At 35.7% G+C, this 21,822-nt stretch overlaps 6 non-coding genes across 6 annotated transcripts; all 6 read right to left on the bottom strand.

The window, feature by feature from the left end:
• Nucleotides 1–1,774: 1,774 nt before the first annotated feature.
• Nucleotides 1,775–1,846, bottom strand: Trnaa-cgc. The gene has a single exon. It is a non-coding gene; the product is annotated as a tRNA-Ala (tRNA).
• A 3,283-nt stretch (nt 1,847–5,129) lies between these two features.
• On the bottom strand, nt 5,130–5,201 carry Trnaa-cgc. Its single transcript has one exon. It is a non-coding gene; the product is annotated as a tRNA-Ala (tRNA).
• Nucleotides 5,202–8,533: 3,332 nt separating this feature from the next.
• Nucleotides 8,534–8,605, bottom strand: Trnaa-ugc. The gene has a single exon. It is a non-coding gene; the product is annotated as a tRNA-Ala (tRNA).
• A 911-nt stretch (nt 8,606–9,516) lies between these two features.
• On the bottom strand, nt 9,517–9,588 carry Trnaa-cgc. The gene has a single exon. It is a non-coding gene; the product is annotated as a tRNA-Ala (tRNA).
• A 2,775-nt stretch (nt 9,589–12,363) lies between these two features.
• On the bottom strand, nt 12,364–12,435 carry Trnaa-cgc. The gene has a single exon. It is a non-coding gene; the product is annotated as a tRNA-Ala (tRNA).
• Nucleotides 12,436–17,102: 4,667 nt separating this feature from the next.
• On the bottom strand, nt 17,103–17,174 carry Trnaa-cgc. Its single transcript has one exon. It is a non-coding gene; the product is annotated as a tRNA-Ala (tRNA).
• Between the last annotated feature and the right edge of the window lie 4,648 nt (nt 17,175–21,822).

Raw genomic sequence — 21,822 nt, forward strand, 5'->3', positions numbered from 1 at the left:
CGCAAAGGGAAAATTTACCTATACTACATTTGGTTGCGATGGAGTACCGGAATGCGGAGGTCGGACTTGCGAGCACATACGGGTCAATGGTACATGACCTGCGTGCGGAGGTATAGCGGCCGGCGGGTGAGGGAGCCAAGGTGCTGTCAACCGCCTCCTCCAGAAGCCTGCCTCTCTCTCCCCCTGCCTGACCAAAGGTACCGTGAAGGTAGACGGAAGGTTACCCGAACATCTTGAAGATGGCCCAAGACGATCGTTTGGTTGTTCACTCGTTCGAAAGAAAAACCCTGCGGGCACGGGGGTGCCGAAGGCATAGCGTGGCACAGTGGTGGGGCGTCGTACCACTACCCCTTCCGCCCAGTTTGTCCTCACCGACCCCCTGAATCTTCCAAAGTTCCTTAGGGAGTGGTACTGTCGTCTTTGGGAAACCCTGCTCTAGCGTGAATCAATCTGCTGGAAGAGCATATCTGATGAAATATCAGTCGATTTCGCGTCGGACATAATAGCGTCGGCTAATCACCGAGAGCGACGTCACCAACCGGCCCTCTTTTTTTGCAAATTCAGAATGTTTTATGTTCAAAATACCTTCGCGGGCGAGTTACGGTGGAACTATTTAGAGCATCAGATTCATTTGTTAATGAAAATTATTACATTATAGGAATAAAAATACAATATAAAATAAAGGCAAACAAGACAATATATTCAACACCGACAAATGGAATACTAAATCTAAATTAACAGCTTTAGAAACCTGTATCTGTATATTTCCAACACAGATTTTAATCTTGTATCATTATGCATTCATATACTTCTAATAATGATTTACCCATCCTGTCATCAACCCATGTATCTACATATCAATTATATATATCCTTTTTATTACGGGAAACGGGAAATAACGACCTAACGAGAGAGAAGGAATTTAGAAGGATTTATAGATTGGCGAACAGGCTTGCTGGAATAAAACGCGTCTGAGTGATTATTAACAAAGCGAACCACAGAATTTGAATGTCAGTGGTGAATGAACTAATAGTAATAGAAGAGGCATAACAATCAAGGAAACCAGAAATTAGAAAAAAGGAACTTTAATTTCGAAATCCCACATTGGATTTACGAAACAAATGAACACAAGGTTTAGCATGGGAAAATTCATAGAAAATTACACCGAATTTCTTCTGAATCAGAAATTCAGAACGGGAAGGTTTAAAGCACCCGGAACGGAATATTCCACAGGCACACACAAGTTCTTTTTCATAGGTATGGAGAAACATCAGAAAATAGTAGATGTATACTTATGGTGTGTATAGTGTATTTTACTTAACATCAAAGAATGACTTCATAAACACACACAAACATACACCATGATCCACACCACATAGTCACAAACCCAAGTATTTTCTCTTTGTCACACACGTTTTACTCACTTTATTTCCATACTGTTTTATCAGTCACATACAAACGTATGTTGGTGCACTTCTGCATAAGAACGTGTAAACGCCCCAATGCATTTCGTAAATTCATAGCTTTTCCTCTTAAAAATGCTAACATTAATGCGAGCAGCAGAAACCGAATTAGAATATTACCTTTCTAGTAAGTCATTCCTATGAGGCCCATTTTCCTTGTCGCTTACACCATTATCATTATCCGCCATGTTAAGTAGAGTTCATCTTGCTGAATATTTTTTCCTTATTTTGCATTTTGACTTTGCCAAAGCGAAGAATGATCATGAGATGCGAATTATTAAGAGGGTAATTGAAAAGAGCTTCAAAGTACTTGGAGGTGCCGGGGATTGAACCCGGGTCTTCTCACATGCGAAGCGAGCACTCTACCTCTGAGTTACACCCCCATATAACTCTTCGTATGCAAACTTACGAAAAGTGATGAATAAATGAAAAGCATCAATGCAAATTGCCTAGCTCTTCTACCCTATGCAAATCATGCACTCAATAAGGAATGAGAGTGTAACAATGGAAGCACTACTGCATGACAAAGACTCTAATAATAATAATATCAGTGATAATAAATATTTGTAATATTAATAATACTTATAATGATAATAATAACAGTAATAATAGCAATAATAATAATTAAAAGTAATAATAATTTTGATATAAAATAAGAATAACAATTAATAAGTAATAACAATAGTAATAATAATACTAACTCATTATATTATTGATTAAGCAAATTAGTCACTTGGCTGTAGGTATAACCGATGAAAGAAAATAAGAGTTAATATCTTAAACAGGAATTCATCCTTACTGTGCATTATATACTTAAATGAGTTTTGGATTAACGTTAATACTGCCCCATACCTTATAGGCCACCCCCTTAAAAAAAGTAAAAAAAAAAAAAAATAATAATGCAATGCAAACTCAAAACATATTAACAAATCATAGACAAGCATATATTTATCTCATAAAATACGAACTAGAAGTAGCGAAATAACAGAACAAGGAAAAAGTACTGGTAACTGCAATTAAATGTAAATGAGATGGATGTGGTCTGTGCAAGATCAAGCGCTCAGCATCAGTATGGAAGGGAGCGAGTGAGTTTGTTTGTCCCATTAATTTGATAGAAGACAGCGATTGTACTGAAGCCTCTCAAACTAATTACGATGTTAGAAAGGCAATAATATACTCTTTTACTTTTACTCTATGTGGCAGGATAACACGACGATTTCAGTATTCGTAAACCATTAGTGTTTCTTAGGTGTCAAAAGACTTCATTGTCCCATCTACTTTAGTAATGACACGCTATCGCCTCCCACCCCCCTCCCCCGCTATTCTCTACCTTCCCCTTCCATCTCAACCCCTCTCCCCTTTGTAGTGACTCCCAGTACTAAGAAGCAAACATTTGGACTGTAATACGGTTTTTGAATATCTCTAATTTCCGCTGCCACCACGAGACTTTCAGTGTCTCGACGATCAGTCTGGTGTTGTGCTCTGTGGAGGCTTTATCAGTACTTATGAGGGATTATACAAACCCACCGTCGAATTATTAGGTTTATTTAGACAAGTCGTTCGAACAATACTACTAAAAAAGGACACACACGGGGCACGTAGCGAGTAACAGTTAAAGCACATGGCACGTAACAAGTAACAGTGAAACACAAACGGTAAAACACATTAATGGTAATACAATATTAAAAGGTAAAACACATTAAATGGTAATACAACATTAAACGGTAAAACAAACACATTAAACGGTAAAACACATAAGGTAAAACACATAACGGTAAAACATAAACATTACACACAAGAGTACGGGATGCGCGACATTAAACTCGGCACAACGTGTAACACAAACACTCACGCTAAGCTAACTAACCTACGCAAAGGGAAAACTGACCTATACTACATTTGGTTGCGACGGAGTACCGGAATACGGAGGTCGGACTTGCGAGCACATACGGGTCAATGGTACATGACCTGCGTGCGGAGGTATAGCGGCCGGCGGGTGAGGGAGCCAAGGTGCTGTCAACCGTCTCCTCCAGAAGCCTGCCTCTCTCTCCCCCTGCCTGACCAAAGGTACCGTGAAGGTAGACGGAAGGTTACCCGAACGTTTTGAAGATGGCCCAAGACGATCGTTTGGTTGTTCACTCGTTCGAAAGAAAAACCCTGCGGGCACGGGGGTGCCGAAGGCATAGCGTGGCACAGTGGTGGGGCGTCGTACCACTACCCCTTCCGCCCAGTTTGTCCTCACCGACCCCCTGAATCTTCCAAAGTTCCTTAGGGAGTGGTACTGTCGACTTTGGGAAACCCTGCTCTAGCGTGAATCAATCTGCTGGAGGAGCATATCTGATGAAATATCAGTTGATTTCGCGTCGGACATAATAGCGTCGGCTAATCACCGAGAGCGACGTCACCAACCGGCCCTCTATTTTGCAAATTCATAATGTTTTATGTTCAAAATACCTTCGCGGGCGAGTTAAGGTGGAACTATTTAGAGCATCAGATTCATTTGTTAATGAAAATTATTACATTATATTAATAAAAATACAATATAAAATAAAGGCAAACAGGACAATATTTTCAACACCGACAAATGGAATATTAAATCTAAATTAACAGCTTTAGAAACCTGTATCTGTATATTTCCAACACAGATTTTAATCTTGTATCATTATGCATTCATATACTTCTAATAATGATTTACCCATCCTGTCATCAACCCAGTATCTACATATCAATTATATATATCCTTTTTATTACGGGAAACGGGAAATAACGACCTAACGAGAGAGAAGGAATTTAGAAGGATTTGTAGACTGGCGAACAGGCTTGCTGGAATAAAACGCGTCTGAGTGATTATTAACAAAGCGAACCAAGAATTTGAATGTCAGTAGTGAATGAGCTAATAGTAATAGAAGAGGCATAACAATCAAGGAAACCAGAAATTAGAAAAAAGGAACTTTAATTTCGAAATTCCACATTGGATTTACGAAACAAATGAACACAAGGTTTAGCATGGGAAAATTCATAGAAAATTACACCGAATTTCTTCTGAATCGGATATTGAGAACGGGAAGGTTTAAAGCACCCGGAACGGAATATTCCACAGGCACACACAAGTTCTTTTTCATAGGTATGGAGAAACATCAGAAAATAGTAGATGTATACTTATGGTGTGTATAGTGTATTTTACTTAACATTAAAGAATGACTTCATAAACACACACAAACATACACCATGATCCACACCACACAATCACTCAAGTATTTTCTCTTTGTCACACACGTTTTACTCACTTTATTTCCATACTGTTTTATCAGTCACATACAAACGTATGTTGGTGCACTTCTGCATAAGAACGTGTAAACGCCCCAATGCATTTCCTAAATTCATAGCTTCTCCTCTTAAAAATGCCACTCAAGTATTAACGCGAGTAGTAGAAACCGAATTAGAATATTACATTTCTAGTAAGTCATCCCTATAAGGCCCATTTTCCTTGTCGCTTACACCATTATCATTATCCGCCATATTAAGTAGAGTTCATCTTGCTGAACATTTTTTCCTTATTTTGCATTTTGACTTTGCCAAAGCGAAGAATGATCATGAGAACTGCGTGAGGATATTGATGGCGATGCGAATTATTAAGAGGGTAATTGAAAAGAGCTTCAAAGTATTTGGAGGTGCCGGGGATTGAACCCGGGTCTTCTCACATGCGAAGCGAGCACTCTACCTCCGAGTTACACCCCCATATAACTCTTCGTATGCAAACTTACGAAAAGTGATGAATAAATGAAAAGCATCAATACGAATTGAATAACTCTTCTACACTTTGCAAATCAGACACTCAATAAGGAATGAGAGAGTAACAAGGAATGCACTACTGCATGACAAAGACTCTAATTATAATAATAACGGTGATAATAAATATTAGTAATATTAATAATACTTATAATAATAATAATAACAACAATAACAGTAATAATAGCAATAGTAATATTTAATAGTAATAATTTCAATATAAAATAAGAATAACAATTGATAAGTAATAATAGTAATAAAATTATTAATTAAATAAATTAGTCCCTTGGCTGTAGGTATAGCTGATGAAAGAAAATAAGAGTTAATATGTTAAACAGGAATTCACCCTTACTGTGCATTATATACTTAAATGAGTTTTGGGTTAACGTTAAAACTGCCCCATACCTTATAGGCCACCCCTAAAAAAAGTAAAAAATAAATAAATATATAAATAATAATGCAATGCAAACTCAAAACATATTTACAAATCATAGACAAGCATATATTTATCTCATAAAATACGAACTAGAAGTAGCGAAATAACAGAACAAGGAAAAAGTACTGGTAACTGCAATTAAATGTAAATGAGATGGGTGTGGTCTGTGCAAGATCAAGTGCTCAGCATCAGTATGGAAGGGAGCGAATGAGTTTCAGTTTGTCCCATTAATTTGATAGAAGACCGCGATTGTACTGAAGCCTCTCAAACTAATTACGATGTTAAAAAGGCAATAATATACTCTTTTACTTTTACTCTATGTGGCAGGATAACACGACGATTTCAGTATTCGTAAACCATTAGTGTTTCTTAGGTGTCAAAAGACTTCATTGTCCCATCTACTTTAGTAATGACCACGCTATCGCCTCCACCCCCCTCCCCCGCTATTCTCTACCTTTCCCCTTCCATCTCAACCCCTCTCCCCTTTGTAGTGACTCCCAGGACTAAGAAGCAAACATTGGACTGTAATACGGTTTTTGAATATTCTCTAATTTCCGCTGCCACACGAGACTTCAGTGCTCGACGATCAGTTTGGGTGTTGCTCTGTGGAGGCTTATCAGTACTTATGAGGATTATACAAACCACCGTCGAATTATTAGGTTTATATTAGACAAGTCGTTCGAACATTACTACTAAAAAAAGGACACACACGGGGCACGTAGCGAGTAACAGTTAAAGCACGTGGCACGTAACAAGTAACAGTGAAACACAAACGGTAAAACACATTAAATGGTAATACAATATTAAAAGGTAAAACACATTAAATGGTAATACAACATTAAAAGGTAAAACACATTAAATGGTAATACAACATTAAACGGTAAAACAAACACATTAAACGGTAAAACACATTAAACGGTAAAACACGGCACGTAACATACATAGCATTACACACAAGACAGTACGGGATGCGCGACATTAAACTCGGCACAACGTGTAACACAAAACACTCACGCTAAGCTAACTAACCTACGCAAAGGGAAAACTAACCTATACTACATTTGGTTGCGACGGAGTACCGGAATACGGAGGTCGGACTTGCGAGCACATACGGGTCAATGGTACATAACCTGCGTGCGGAGGTATAGCGGCCGGCGGGTGAGGGAGCCAAGGTGCTGTCAACCGCCTCCTCCAGAAGCCTGCCTCTCTCTCCCCCTGCCTGACCAAAGGTACCGTGAAGGTAGACGGAAGGTTACCCGAACGTCTTGAAGATGGCCCAAGACGATTGTTTGGTCGTTCACTCGTTCACTCGTTCGAAAGAAAAACCCTGCGGGCACGGGGGTGCCGAAGGCATAGCGTGGCACAGTGGTGGGGCGTCGTACCACTACCCCTTCCGCCCAGTTTGTCCTCACCGACCCCCTGAATCTTCCAAAGTTCCTTAGGGAGTGGTACTGTCGACTTTGGGAAACCCTGCTCTAGCGTGAATCAATCTGCTAGAGGAGCATATCTGATGAAATATCAGTCGATTTCGCGTCGGACATAATAGCGTCGGCTAATCACCGAGAGCGACGTCACCAACCGGCCCTCTTTTTTGCAAATTCAGAATGTTTTATGTTCAAAATACCTTCGCGGGCGAGTTAAGGTGGAACTATTTAGAGCATCAGATTCATTTGTTAATGAAAATTATTACATTATAGGAATACAAATACAATATAAAATAAAAGTAAAACAGGCCAATATATTCAACACAGACAAATGGAATATTAAATCTAAATTAACAGCTTTAGAAACCTGTATCTGTATATTTCCAATACAGATTTTAATCTTGTATCATTATGCATTCATATACTTCTAATAATGATTTACCCATCCTGTCATCAACCCATATATCTACATATCAATTATATATTCTTTTTATTACGGGAAACGGGAAATAACCGCGAACACGACCTATCGAGAGAGAAGGAATTTAGAAGGATTTAAAGATTGGCGAACAGGCTTGCTGGAATAAAACGCGTCAGAGTGATTATTAACAAAGCGAACCAAGAATTTGAATGTCAGTGGCGAATGAACTAATAGTAATAAAAGAGGCATAACAATCAAGGAAACCAGAAATTAGAAAAAAAAGAACTTTAATTTCGAAATTCCACATTGGATTTACGAAACAAATGAACACAAGGTTTAGCATGGGAAAATTCATAGAAAATTACACCGAATTTCTTCTGAATCGGAAATTGAGAACGGGAAGGTTTAAAGCACCCGGAACGGAATATTCCACAGGCACAGGCACACACAAGTTCTTGTTCATAGGTATGGAGAAACATCAGAAAATAGTAAATGTATACTTATGGTGTTTATATTGTATTTTACTTAACATCAAAGAATGACTTCATAAACACACAAACATACACCATGATCCACACCACACAGTCACTCAAGTATTTTCTCTTTGTCACACACGTTTTACTCACTTTATTTCCATACTGTTTTATCAGTCACATACAAACGTATGTTCGTGCACTTCTGCATAAGAACGTGTAAACGCCCCAATGCATTTCCTAAATTCATAGCTTCTCCTCTTAAAAATGCTAACATTAACGCGAATAGTAGAAACCGAATTAGAATATTACATTTCTAGTAAGTCATCCCTATAAGGCCCATTTTCCTTGTCGCTTACACCATTATCATTATCCGCCACATTAAGTAGAGTTCATCTTGCTGAACATTTTTTCCTTATTTTGCATTTTGACTTTGCCAAAGCGAAGAATGATCATGAGAACTGCGTGAGGATAATGATGGCGATGCGAATTATTAAAAGGGTAACTGAAAAGAGCCTCAAAATACTTGGAGGTGCCGGGGATTGAACCCGGGTCTTCTCACATGCAAAGCGAGCACTCTACCTCTGAGTTACACACCCATATTACTCTTCGTATGCAAACTTAAGAAAAATGACAAGTGAAAGCCATCAATACAAATTGACTAGCTCTTCTACGCTCTGCAAATCATGGCGGCACAACTGCATGACAAAGACTTTGATGATGATGATGATGATGATGATAATAATAATAATTATTATTATTATAATTATAATAATAATTATAGTATTATTGATCACAACAACAATAATAATAGTAATAATAGCAATAATAATTGATAATAGTAATAGTAATCAATAAAAAAAAATAATAATTAAACAATAATAATAATACTTAATAAATAACAATAGTAGTAGTAATAATAATATTAATTCATTACATTCTTAATTAGTCCCTTGGCTGTAAGTATAGTCGCAGAAAGAAAAAAAAGAGTTATCTTTAACGGGAATTCATCCTTACTTTGCATTATGTACTTAAATAAGTTTTATGTTAACGTTAAAACTGCCCCCATACCTAATAGGCCACCCCCCCTAAAAATGAATTAAAAAAACCACAATTAGAATATACCCTTTCAGTAATTCATCCCCGTTAGGAGTATTTTGCCTCGTCGCTTACACGTTGTTATTAACCGCCATGTTACGGAGAATTAATTTTGCTAAAGAAGGTACCTTTTTTCATTTTTACTTTGGCAAAATGAATGATGATCAGAATTTTGTGGGTATAATGATAACGATGCGAATTATTATAAGTAAAAGGATTTTCAAGATGACAATGACACTGTTTTACTACTGCTATTTTTATTAGTAGTAGTAGTACTAGTAGTAGTAGTAGTAGTACAAAGGTAACTGAAAAGAGCTTCAAAATACTAAGGATCGTAAGGAAAATGCGATTTGGTAAGGGGGATGATGATCAATATATTTATCCCAAGAACTTAGAAATATAAATAATTATTTGGAGGTGCCGGGGATTGAACCCGGGTCTTCTCACATGCGAAGCGAGCACTCTACCTCTGAGTTACACCCCCATATTACTCCTCGTATGCAAACACTTACAAAAACTGATCAATAAATGAAACAACCATCTATAGAAATTGGTTAGCTTTTTTTTACGCATAGGAAATCATACACTCAATACCGTATGGCTTTAATGATGATAATAATAATAATATAATAATAATTACAACAATAACAAGAATAAGAATAAGAAGGACAATAACAACAATTGTAAGTGTGATGATGATGACGATGATGATGACGATGACGATGACGATGACGATGACGATGACGATGACGATGACGATGACGATGACGATGACGATGACGATGACGATGACGATGACGATGACGATGACGATAATGATAATGATAATGATAATAATAATGATAATGATAATGATAATGATTGATGATGATAATGATGATATTAATGATATTGATGATAATGATAAAGAAGATGAAGATAGAGTGATGATAACGAAAACGATCATGATATTGATGTTGATCTTGCTGGCTATGTAGGTGATATACGACAATAAGAGGAACAACAACAAAAGAAAAATAATAATAATAATCAGTAAGTCATTTGCTTAATTAATTAAGTAAATTATTCCCTCTTGCTCTATGTAAAGCCGAGATAAGAAAATAAAAATCAACATCTTACTCAAGAATTAATTGTTGCCTCGCATTATGTTCTTTCACAAGTATGATGTTATAGTTAAAATCAAAGAAAGGCTAGAGGTTGTCGTCTCCGGTTATTGAGTTCTATTTTCCCCCATTTCACACATACAAGTTACTAACCTATGCTCTCGTCCGAATATCAATAACTGAAGATATAATAATTGAATTCGAAAATAAAACTATGTGGTTATCAAAAGTTATCCATAGTGCCACCTAGTTTTTTTTCTTGGGGGGGGGGGGGGGGTCGGAATGAGAAAGTTAAAAATATATTTTTTTTCTACCCATTACTAATCTTTATTAATCTTCATTATCAATATTTATCCATTTACTTGTTCCTAATGATCAAGCTACTTATCTAGTTATCAGACATTTTTCTGATTCGCTATAAAAAAGAAAGGATAAGCAAAAAAAATAAATTAATGAGAGAACAGCGATTTATATGAATTTTATATGACAAGACAGCTCTCAAACTTAACAAAGGGAACTAGGGAATTGAATTTCTAATAGTAAAAACAGGTAGAATTAGAAGAAACATGATATAGTATACAGCATATTTTTTTTTATTTTTATTTTATTTTATTTTTTTACGGTAGGTTCATGTTTGAACCGCCGTGGTCACAGCATGATACTTAATTGTAGTTTTCATGTTGTGAGCTCTTGGAGTGAGTACGTGGTAGGGTCCCCAGTTCCTTTCCACGGAGAGCATATAGATACCGTAATTCAGAAATTAGGCTAATGATTCGAATTATGATCAAGAAAGTCCGCATTGGTTCTTCAAAATTAAATTCTAATTAAATTATGCCGAAAATTTCTTCAATCTGTTACTATGAAAGGAAAAGCTGTACGTTTTCTAAAGCAGGGATTTCCCAGCCTGAGGGCCATTGAGCAATTTGCAAATTATAACGTGGAATTACACTTAATTTTATCTCAACTATAGTACTTACTTATAATTAACTCTTCCATATCAATAAATTGGAATCTTTCCATAAAGTGTTCTTGTCCTACAGCTATTGATACCATTACACTATTTATAATCTGAATCTGAAAAAAATGACAGACACTGAACGGGTCCATGGAGATTATTGTATATTGGTTTGGGGCCACAGACCAAAAGAGGTTGGGAATATGCACTAAGAAACGCAGATTCTCATACACACACTATAACTATACCAATCACTCTCTTCACTTTTCTGTCTTTCATCCCCTTTCTCCCTTCCCCTCCTATAGCCAGACCTTAATACAACGTGGGCTACGCCTGCCGCCCAACCCTCCGCGTTCAAGACTCCGTAGGCCGGGGTATGCAGAAGCCCTCATTGTCACATGTCCCACGCCTGCCCACCCAACGCCACGGCAACGCAGCGGCTGAAATGGCTTGTGATTCCAATGGAATAATGTTTCCTTGTAACGAACTAGCACTTTGAGCTCAGCAGCGATAACAGGAAGATATACAAGAGTGGAGGCAAAAAACAATGTATAAACGTAAGAAAACTGTACTTGGATTATATGCGTGCCCTCATGACACACTGTGTATGGAAAATATAACACATGACTCACGCACTCACTGTATAGCCATTAAGCACAAACATAAATTCATTCACTCACTCCCCTTCCCTCTCTCCGTATCTCCCTCTCCTCTCCCTCTCTCAATATCTATCTATCTATCTGTCTATTTTTATCTCTTTCTCTCTCTTACTGACGTATGAATGAACATTCGTGACAATGAACAGACTATGTAATGCATCATCTCACAGGCAGACATTTTTCTTCCAAGAGATGAAGAGGAAACTCCATTTCGTCGCCACTTAAAAAAAAGACCATCTATCCATCTCCTTGAGTCTACGCACGAATAAACTAATATTTTCTGGAAAGAAATTCGACCCTTGAGAGAAAGCTAGGTGGGAGTCGTTAGCCGTAATGAGCAGCCTTAGAAACCGCAATCAAATGATTCCCTGAAAATCTATTCCGTTTGAGATATTTTCCCTATTTAATTATTGTGCTGCAGGGTAACTCTTTCTTATCTTATGGTGATGAAACGAATATTGATTTTATTTTTTACAACGTTGATAAGAAAGCTAAGATGATAATGATAACATTGACCATAGTAATAATAACATTAATTTCCTTGGAGGTGCCGGGGATTGAACCCGGGTCTTCTCACATGCGAAGCGAGCACCCTACCTCTGAGTTACACCCCCCATGGAACCAAGTTATGTAGAATGGATGATCAAATAAACATATAATTCGGGAGTGATACAATTATTTACACAAATTGTTAGTTTCTTGAGACAATGTGTATAGGACTGACGCTGAATGACAATTACTGAATAAATAGAAAATCAATATCTACACATATCAAACTAGTCATTTGATTCATTAATCTAATCCTTTTAAGTGTCATTATAGGTGAACCAGTATACTATATATATATATACACATGTATACATGTATATATTTTGTGTGTGTGTGTGTGTGTGTGTGTGTGTGTGTGTGTGTGTGTGTGTGTGTGTGTGTATGTGTGTGTATGTGTGTGTGTGTGTGTGTGTGTGTGTGTGTGTGTGTGTGTGTGTGTGTGTGTGTGTGCACGCTTGCACGTGCGTGGGTGCATGAGTGCGTGTACGCACATCCTGAAAAGTTCAAATAGAAACAAGGATTAAAGGTGATGCCGAGAGCAAAGTAATACTTACACTTTGATATCACGTATACATAAAAGTATCAAATTACTTTAATCTGATACGTAGCTTTGACATCTGGCTCCAAAGTGCTATCTTCACGTAACAAAATCGAATTACAAAATAAATGTTTGAAATCTTAGCCACGGAAGAAGCACTAGCCCCCCCCCCCATTCTTAGCATCATTCTCCAACGTTGCTTTTCTTTTATTTTTTAACTCTCTCCCTCCCTCCTCTCTCTTTCTCTTCCTCTCCCTCTTTCTCTTTCTCTTTCTCTTTCTCTGTCTCTGTCTCTGTCTCTGTCTGTCTGTCTGTCTCTCTCTCTCTCTCTCTCACTCCTTTCATTTAGTCTTTCTCCCTTTTCACTCTATCTATAATTTAATTTATTCTATCACTTTTCAGCTCATCCACTTATTTTCTATCTCATTCACCCATCCACCCTCGATTTCATTAATTTATTCTCATTCTTTTTAATTATCTATCGTCTTCTTTTTCTCCTTCTGTACGTCTCTCTAGTACGAACCGTAAGCATCACTAAAAGCATGTCCACTGACAGTTCATCCGATTTTTGTTTGGATCAAGCTAGTGTACTCAGCGTGGATAAATACTGGCATATGGGATAGGAAAATTGAATTTGTAGTCAGATTTGCAATTTCTCTCAAAAATAGATAGCCCTAGCGACAGTAAGGCCCTGTATCACGTCAAACAATAAATAATAGTTGACGTTATTTTAGTAATAGTATTTATCCCTCCTCTCGTTTATATTTTTATCAGGATAAAAATATTTTTCTCATGAAACATTAAGAACGTTAATGCCGACATATGTGATCAGAAAGTTTAGATTATTGTTGGACTTTCTATTTCTAAAACGCCACTAATCACGTCGACAGCTGATTGTGATCTGAAGGTGAGAGAAGAGTGCTACATTGGCTCTTATATTTGCTATATTTTGATAAGGATCAAATTAATGTAGCATTTTAAACCTTACTTTATTTTATACTTAAAATGAGTGACGAGTAATTAGAGCAAGCGCTAATAGCGCTTAACTTACACATTTTATTTTATTTTCTTTCCTTATCTTTCATATTTTTTCCACATTTATGATTTCATATAAAAATATTCGTATTACAGTAATAGTTGCATAAGTAAATGCATTAAATCGTTCTGTTATATGCAGTATGGTGTTACTGGGAAATGTTATTAGCTTCAAGTGGTGACGTGCGGTACGATAACTTGTTATTCGTCTATGGCGCTAGCGAAAAGGGCAAGATCTATATATTCAAACTGAACACACTATAACGGGAACTCAACTTCCACTGCTCTACCTCAGCTTCTGTTTCTACAATTTTCGTACGCATAAATGAAGCAGAACCTGAAATATTAACAGTCAACGCTACGTCAGCCATAACAGCTGCATCGGTCAGTCATCAAGGTGTTTCATGGTTTTGTAGAATTCAGGTTTGTCTTGTGAGTGCACTCCACGTGCATTTTCCGCCTAAACTACTTGTAAGATTAAATTAATTTGTTATTTAGAATATGCAAGGATACCTGTGAATAAATTTTGGATAAGGACTAACCATCACTTTAATAGCTGGAAACATAAAACTTTAGAAGAGCAAATTCTTCTCTGTGAATTTCTTACCTTTACATTTTGATATCGTAATGTTCGTCCATATATATTCATCATCATTTATCCATCAACCCATTTATCTAAATATCAGCAATATATTCGTAGGTTTTCTAAACATGGAAAAAAGGAACTTATCACGAACAAAGCTTTCGGAGAATGGTTTTGCAAGGATTTACGCGGCGGTCAGTCCTGATGCAATAAAATTCGCAAATGTGATTAACAATGCGAACCAAGGAATCGAATTTCAAGCGTGAAAGAATTAAAAAGAAACAGAAGAGACAAATAAAGGTATTTAAAGAGGGAAATTAAGAAGTTCCTATTCTATATTAGATTTGCTAAATAAATGAAGTCAGATTTAGTATAAAAAAAAAATTAAATAGGTTTATTCAATATAAGGTTTGAATTGACTTGGTTAAGCAGATCGACACTTATAAAATATGAACTAATTATTTTGATATTTATGCAGAAATTAGGCGTAAACTTGGATGTATGTAGAATTGTATTATCAGCACAGACACACCTCCGCCAATCACGTTTATATAGCAACAAAAATAGCAACATGAAAATACACCTTTTTCTCTTTCTCTCTCACTTTTAAAACACACACACACACACACACACACACACACACACACACACACACACATCATGCATTCCTGAAAAAAAAACATACATAAAAACTTCTCAATTAATGTGCTTCATTAAAATTGCTCATAAAATAAAACAGAAACAATAAAAACGAAATTAAAAGGTGATGTCTCGAGCTTTTCAGGAATTCTTCAACAAAATGGGCAAAAGCCGGTATGGATGTCCATTTTTTTTTACACCTAATGTTGAAATCTTGACGAGTAGTTTTAAGTGTTTTTCATACATGTGTACTGTGTTTTTGTTTACTCTCATCATAATTTCATCTGTAAGAGATGAAACGGAGAATGCATTACATCATCCCTGCTCAAAAGTAAGGAACTCACATCCCTGAGAATACCTGCGAAAACTCTATCCATGAGAAAGCGTGAAGAAGTCACTAGCCTAAGTGTACAAGGTAATCCCAACCGATACCGTCTGTAAGGGCTATTACATTCCGTCAGAACGAATAATATATATGAAACATTTTGATAAGAATAAATATGATGATTAAAAGCCTCTAAGGATAATATAGGCAGTCAAAAGATGAGTTATGTATTTTTTTCTAATTACATTGGCAACCGAAAAGTATGGTAATCTGAATGTTAGTTAATAAGAATATAATAAAGGATTCATACATTTGTGGAAGTCGTCGTTTATAGAAGTGAGGAAGATAATACCACTTTTCAATATGTATACTTATATAAAACCTTTGAAGAAATAAACGTGGGATTCAGCACGCATTTTTTGTGTATGTATGAGAGAGAGTGAGTGAGTGTGTGTGTGTGTGTGTGTGTGTGTGTGTGTGTGTGTGTGTGTGTGTGTGTGTGTGTGTGGGTGTGTGGGTGGTGTGATGTGTGTGTGTGTGTGTGTGTTTTCATTTTTAAAGAAAAACAAACAAGAATTAATAACAATATGAAATATTGAATATCTTCTTAAAGAAGAAAATATTTCAACTTCATAACTTTCACTTTTATTTCCTTAACCCGCGATTTACCTACTCCTGTTTATCATTCCGTCCGTATCATGACCCGACATAGATTTCTCAGTTTCAGGAAGACGGAAAAGGAACACGGACTTGACCTTACGTGAGAACAAGGAATGAAATAAATGTTACATGAGAATGAATTCTAATTAAACCAAGGAATTGTATATCAAGGACAAGCAAATGACAGGTAGAAGAGGGAAGACAGTTATATAGCATCATGGAAAAGATAATTCTTTAATTCAAGAAAATGTAGATTTATTTTCTACTATAATGATGACAGTCTTAGCAAAGAATGATTAGGTAAAAATCATACAGAATCTTTTCTTAATGGGAAATTTAGAACAGAGAGATTCAAAATAGCAGGAAAAAACAATCATTTCACACACAAACATTCATTAGCAGTTTAGTGGATCTGACAGTTCACACTCATGCAAACACAAACAGAATCACATACATACACGCACTCACTTAACATTCACTCTCTTTGTCAAAAATATATGCATGAATTTGCCCGTATTGTTTCAATCTCTCCTTACACCTGCTCATTTATATACATTTCTTTTCGCTAAGAAATGAGTCAGGGGAATTAATTGCGACATTCCTGCTCGAAATTAAGACTATATCTCACATCCTTGAATCAAGACACGAATGATTTAGATATTTTCGGTTAAGAAACTCCAGCCTTGAGAAAGCGAGGGGAAATAGTTAGCCTTAATGAGCAGCCTCAGAAACCGCAGTCAAAAAAGAAACAAATTAAATAGATTTCGCTTCATTTCATATATTTTTTCGTTTGCTTTCTTGCATATTTGCCGAAACGACCATTATCAATGTTGAAATTTAGTTATAACGACATTTTTGATCATAAGGATTCATCTGAGGATAACGAAAATTGATAGTTTATAATAATAGTAACTATTTATAAAACAACGGAGATTACGATCTTTAAACTACCTGGAGGTGCCGGGGATTGAACCCGGGTCTTCTCACATGCGAAGCGAGCACTCTACCTCTGAGTTACACCCCCACATTAAGTTTAAGAGGATACAGTACATTTAGCATTATGTATCTTATTCCCAGGAATCTGGAAAATTGATCATGGGAACAAGATTGATCGGTATCATAATCAATAGTCCCATTAATATCATTATCATTATCATTATCGTTTTCGTTTTCGTTTATTGTTATTGTTTTGTTGTTCCTTTTAATGTTATTATTATTGCTATCGTTATCATTACATTATCACCACTATTATAAAACTATAAGTAATACTATTATTATCGTTATTACTATTATTGTAACTGTTATATTAATTTTATTATTGTAATTGTTATTATTGTTATTATCGTCATTATTTTTTTCAATATTATTCTATTGTTTTTTTTTTCATTAATATCATTATTATTAATGTTAGTATTACCATTATTAGCGGTTTCTTTTATTAATACCATCATTATCAATGCTATTACTATAATCATTATCATAACTGTGATTTTGATTATCATTATCATTATTATTATTTATCATCATCATCATCATCATCATCATCATCATCATTATTATGTTGTTGTTTTCTGCTGATTATAATAATAATAATAATAATAATAATAATAATAATTATTATTATTATTATTATTATTATTATTATTGTTATTATTATTGTTATTATTGTTAGTAGTAGAATTAAAATCATTATCATTATTTTTATCGTTGTTGTTTGGTTATCGTTATTATTATTATCATTATTATTATTACTGCTGATTTGTTGTCGTTATTATCATTATCATTCTTATTATTAACATCATTATTATATTATCATTACTGCTACTATTACTACTACTACTACTACTACTACTGCTAAATCTTTATTGCAGTATTATGTACAGTAAAATTTGTCAAGATTATCATTTTTGTGCGGACACTATTCATATTACGAATATTGTTCATATTCTTATCCATATTTTTATTATTGCTATTGTTAGTGTTCAGTATGTTATTATAGTTAATGTGATATTTCGTAATCTTATTTCCAGTACTAGTTTTATCATTTTCATATTTACATTATAATAAATATTCTAGTAAAAGTCAGTACTTTTACTGCTACAACTCTTACTCTTACTATTAGCATCATTATAAAAGTTATTATTGTAATTGTTTTTGCTGTTGTCGTTATAATCGTCATCATCATCATCTTCATATTCATCACCACCGCTATCATCTTCATCATCATCATATTCAGCATTATATGCTTATCATCGCCATCCTCATTATATTTAACCTCATCCTCATCCTCATCAACAGCGCCATCATCATCATTATCATCATCGTGACTAATACAACTAGTTGTTGCTACTACTGAGAAGAAGATGATGGTGATGATGATGATGATGATGAAGTTGATGATGATGATGATGATGATGATGATGATGATGATGATAACGATAATTACTTGTATTAATATCATTATCATTATCATAAGCATCATCATTTATCATTATTATTACTCAGTAGCAGTAGCATTCATCTTAGTTCACATTTCCTTTCAAACATAAAAAAAAAACCCTGAGAATTTTCATTCAGATGCTTGAGGGAATAACATTTTCTTTTATCAGAGTAGAAACTTTTCTGACATTTATTTTGGCCTTTAGGGAGAAAGTATTGAAAAGGGTATCTTTTAATTTATGAAAAGAAAAGAAAGTGTAAAGACTGCTTACAACAATAAGTCACTAAGTGAATGAGAATTAAAAATAAATAAATAAATGACATGCATATTTACTCACTCCCTTTCCCTCGTCGCGCACACACGTCCATTCAAAGAGATCTGGCGTTTTCCACCCTGCAAAGAATAGGTGCACATACACACGTACATTCTTCACGATATATAAGTAATTACGTAAGTGATTTTTATCTTTAAATATTGCATGAAGAATGTCAATAAAATCTCAGTATAACTGCATGACTCACAGTAAGTAATAGATAAATAAATCACTCAAAATTTCATTCAATAATTTATCTGTCGCGGTTAGCTCAGTTATAGGCAGCAGCCTCCAGAGTATTAAGCAATTCAAACTCTACGGGCTGCTCCGCCAAATTTCACTTGTGACTTTACGACGAAATATTTTCCTTTGTTTTGGTAGCACTGTGGTCAACGCAATTGGCCGAAAAGGGAATCTAATAATTGGGATGATCAATTAAAAGAAAGAAGCCAAAGACTGATCAAGATGTCATAAAAAACAAACAGATTAGCTTCGAGTCTTTTCGGGTGCGACGGGCCTCTTGCTGCACAGTGCCATCAATATAAATGTAAAAATACCTTACCTTCTTCAAATTCTCTGACTAAATTTGCTATAATTTAAGATCATGTTTATATGTCCTCGAAGCTTTAGTAAGAATGCATGTGCGTGCATGTGTACGTGTATGTTTATATGTACGTGTATATATATATATATATATATATATATATATATATATATATATATATATATATATATATATATATATATATATATATACATATATACATATATAATATATTACATGTGTGTGTGTGTGTGTGTGTGTGTGTGTGTGTGTGTGTGTGTGTGTGGTGTATGTGTATATGTGTGTGTGTGTGTGTACATGCGTGTGCGTTAAGTGTATTATGAGTATGTGTGTGCGTAATGTGTGCGTGAATACGTATGTGTGTAATTGTATATGTGCATGTGGGTGCGTGTACATTTATTTTTGCGTATAAATGTATATGGGTGCGCAGGTATGCGTGCACGTGCGTGTAAATGTGCGTGTATGTTTATGCTTGCGTGTATGTGGATGTGTGAACGAGGGTAACTATGTAAGGCATGTTTGTGTGTGTGTGAGCGAGCGCGAATGGTCAGGTGGGTATTTGTAGAAAATCGCTCTGCACATTTATATATGAAAACTCAATCATCAGTTCTCACTTAAAGGTCACTTTGTTTACGTGAATTGTAGAACACGTTGGGCCATTACTGCTTAATCTTATATTCTCTGTAAAATCATTAAATAAAAAAATAAAAGGGCGAGTTCTAGTGTTTACCGGGAGAGTGGCAGCGTACATATACACAGACTGATATACAGTGGTGCCTTGACTTACGAGTTTAATTCGTTCTGAGTTACCCGTGTGTCAAATCAATTTTCTCAATTGAAATTAATTGAAATGCCATTAATCCATTCCGGACCCCCCAAAACACCACATTTTTTTGGTCCTTGTTTCTAAATAAGAAAAATGTACATATAAATAACGAATCTTGTATAAAACATAGTGTAATAGAATGTACTGCAATAAACTGATTTTATTAAGTGTAATGTACAGCGTTACCTTGGAGATCAGACCATTTGAAGATACTGACGGAGGTGGAGGAGAAAGGCTGGACTGAATAAATGAACCCGATTATTTGATTTTTGCCCTTTTCGCCACGATTTCCTCACTATCATCTGCAATGGTTTTCGAAAAAAGAAAGAAAGAAACTGTCCAATAAGTACCGTTTAATCCTCCCTTTCAGAATGTTTCTGAAATGAGTTGTACGTTTTCTTTTTTTTCAGGGATGGTCCCCTTAAAGTGGATGAGTGGGACACGGGGTGATGGGCGGATGTTGCGACGTCCACTAGCGGTGAGGTATTTAAAGCTGGCTCGTAACCCGAATTCTAGTTCTCAGCTCAAACCAAAAAAAAAAAGAAAAAAAAAACAACAACAACGACCGAGAGCCGAAAAACTCGTTAGTTGGGACAATCGTTAGTCAAGGTACCACTGTAATTATTTTTACCTTTTAATATCAGGTCACAGATCACTGCTGTAATCCACTGTCGTAGGAAATACTTTACAAAATATTCAGAAAAAAGCGAGCCTCAGCCTGTCCCATCAAGTATGTATGTGGCAGGTTTCCCTCAGTTGCGCTTCCTCACCTTCGCGGAAATTAAGTCTTACACCATTCGTTAGTCTTCTGCTGTGTAGGCTATTTGAGCTTCATTTCTGACTGTACAAAATGCTTATTAAGAGTTTTTTTCTGTAAGATTCCTGAATTCAGCGTGACGCCCCGCGCAGGCGCTCTTGGTGTTCGTGTCCTATGCCGTTGTGCTGCTTCGCCTTCTCGTGTTTAATGAGTCTACGGCTGCAATTGCTGGTGCCTGCATATCGGATTGCAAATCTGATCGCGACATATCGTTGATTCACACTAAGAATTCGCTCAAACGTTAGGTAGTGGTTAAAATCAAGGAAAAGTCCTCAAACAGATCCTTGTAGTTTACTTCTGCGACTGGGTTAAGTAGCCTAAGAGATGAAAAGATAACATCACAGCTTAAACAGGTCTTGATATTATTTCTCTGAACGATTTTGCCGACGTTCGAGTCCTATATCATGTTAGTGCGAATTCTGCCGCAGACAAAGATTGCGATTTGTAACGGAACGAATCAAGGCAAGAATATAATGGGTAAGAAAACTGATAGGATTAGAAGAAGCATAATGAATAAAGTAATCAATAAATTAGGAAAAAAAAATTGATATGTTAAAGAAAATATATATCAATAAATTACGAAATTTTCCTTATTAAAGATTTCAGAAGAAAGAGGTTCAAAATAATTTATAAAAGAAAGAATTGTGTATACGTAAACACCCATTTAATCGTTTACATTCATCCAGGAAGTCCATGAGGATCAGATAAAAC

Source organism: Penaeus monodon, chromosome 6 (assembly GCF_015228065.2).
Source record: "Penaeus monodon isolate SGIC_2016 chromosome 6, NSTDA_Pmon_1, whole genome shotgun sequence".
Classification (NCBI taxonomy): domain Eukaryota; kingdom Metazoa; phylum Arthropoda; class Malacostraca; order Decapoda; family Penaeidae; genus Penaeus; species Penaeus monodon.